Source organism: Notothenia rossii (assembly GCF_949606895.1).
Source record: "Notothenia rossii genome assembly, chromosome: 6".
In the NCBI taxonomy this organism is placed as follows: Eukaryota; Metazoa; Chordata; class Actinopteri; order Perciformes; family Nototheniidae; genus Notothenia; species Notothenia rossii.
In genome coordinates this window covers 2,134,607-2,137,106 of record NC_136909.1, presented here as the reverse complement: position 1 = coordinate 2,137,106, position 2,500 = coordinate 2,134,607, and positions in this window count along the sequence as shown.

Here is a 2,500-nt window from a genome sequence, read left to right as displayed (position 1 = left end):
AAAGGAGTTATCAGGTGAGGAAAGGAGAGGAAGGGAGTTATCAGGTGAGAAAAGGAGTCATCAAGTGAGGAAAGGAGTTATCAGTTGAGGAAAGGAGAGGAAGGGAGTTATTAGGTTAGGAAAGGAGTTATCAGGCGAGGAAAGGAGAGGAAGGGAGTTATCAGGTGAGGAAAGGAGTCATCAGGTGAGGAAAGGAGTTATCAGGTGAGGAAAGGAGTTATCAGGTGAGGAAAGGAGAGGAAGGGAGTTATTAGGTTAGGAAAGGAGTTATCAGGTGAGGAAAGGAGAGGAAGGGAGTTATCAGGTGAGGAAAGGAGTCATCAGGTGAGGAAAGGAGTCATCAGGTGAGGAAAGGAGAGGAAGGGAGTTATCAGGTGAGGAAAGGAGTTATCACGTGAGGAAAGAAGTCATCAGGTGAGGAAAGGAGTCATCAGGCGAGGAAAGGAGTCATCGGGTGAGGAAAGGAGTCATCGGGTGAGGAAAGGAGTCATCAGGTGAGGAAATGAGTTGTAAAAGTGTAAAATAACAAAATGGCGATATTCCAGTGTGATGTTGGTCATGTGTTTCTGAGTAGAAGGAGGAGGGTAATGATTTAGCAAAGGGAATACAAACACCTTACCATTCTTAGGAACCAGCACGGGAAAGGACTCTTCTTCCTTAAAGACAAAAGAGAGAGATGATCAAATGCAAACATGTTTTCCAGGTTTGAATGGAAACGAAGGCAGGACAACATCTCTCTTTGTTAATGCTTAACCGGCACAACAACAACATGACTCATCACCTTCCCACTAATACAACGGTGACGCAGGAGCATGCGTCACACTGACAACATCTCACAATACTTCATTCAGTCAACCAGCAGAGAGTGAATATCTAAAGGAGATCGAGCGCCTCGCTGCACGTTGTCCCTCTTTCTAAACGGCCTCACAATAAACTCACTAACCACTTCACTCCCAATTACGTCATTAAAGTGCTTAACGGTCTGTGTTAGTGTCAATAGAGCGGTGCAATGACGAGTCCTAAAACCAGGAAGTGAGTCAGAATGTCACCACTTCCTGTTCCCTGGTCTCAGAGCCAATGGGATCTCTCCGTAGGATTTAGGAAACTATCTGAACTAAGGTCTGTGGTTGAGACGCGTTGAAGAGACGGATCACGTTTTGTTCTACATTAAATCATCAGCAGTGACCCCACTGGTGATCTCTGAAGAGTGGACGTGTCTGAGAAACGATGGTTGTTACCAAGTGGCTGAATAGGACTACAGAAGTCGTGGAGGCCGTTGTAAGTCATGACGCCGAACACGTAAACACTCCTCTAAGTTAGTTTCTGTTCTGCTTGAAAGCAAGTCCCTGCCTCCTGCAGACTGTTCAAACAAACGCTTCAACTCCTTCCATCTAGAATCTGTGTGTTTGAACATGGATCTGAAAGGTCCCATGTCATGCTTTTCCGGTTATCACCCGTCTCCTTGTGTGTTATGAAGGTTTTTCTGCATGTAAACGGCAGCGAGTGGAGAAAGTGAATACTGCTGAATACACAGTTTACAGAGTTGTTGAGAATCCAATGTGAGTTTGGAATATTGCACAGTATTTTTCTATTCTAGTAGACCTCAACAATGGAATTATGATCAGTGGAAATGGCCATGACATGGGACCTTTAAGTTGGCGTGACGTTGAAGTCGTGCTGCTGGACTCGGCTGTAGCTCCTTTATAGCATAACGTTAGCATTTAGCTTCTGGACATTAGATTTATGATTAGAACATTATAAAAGTAGACGTGGAGATGATCCGGCTGAACAAAACGTGCATTCATCAAACAGGTTCGTTTCCCACAGATCTTATTTCCAGCTATTTCCCTAAATCCTCTGGAGAAATCCTGTTGCTTTGTTGTCGAGGGAACCAGCAGCTTCCTGCAGGGTCGGACTACAGAAATATGTCATCCCTGCAACGCTCTATTAACCTCTGAAATGTCCAAATTGACCAATCAGAATAGAGTATTCAACTAAGCCATGTAATAACAACTATTTATACTCGAGACAGGAAACGTCTTCCCTGTATTTCAATACTTTGAGTACATGGAGTTTGACTGCTTTCCTTTTCACTTTGGAAAGGAAGCTAGGGAGGACATAAGGAAGCTAGCAGGTGAGTAGGAAGTACATAAGGAAGCTAGCAGGTGAGTAGGAAGTACATAAGGAAGCTAGCAGGTGAGTAGGAAGTACATAAGGAAGCTAGCAGGTGAGTAGGAAGTACATAAGGAAGCTAGCAGGTGAGTAGGGAGGGAAGAAGCTAGGGAATACGCAGGTAGAAGGTACACTAATATGGAAGGAAGGACATAAGGAAGCTAGGGAGGACATAAGGAAGCTAGCAGGTGAGTAGGGAGGAATAAGGAAGCTAGCAGGTGAGTAGGAAGTACATAAGGAAGCTAGCAGGTGAGTAGGAAGTACATAAGGAAGCTAGCAGGTGAGTAGGGAGGGAAGAAGCTAGGGAATACGCAGGTAGAAGGTACAC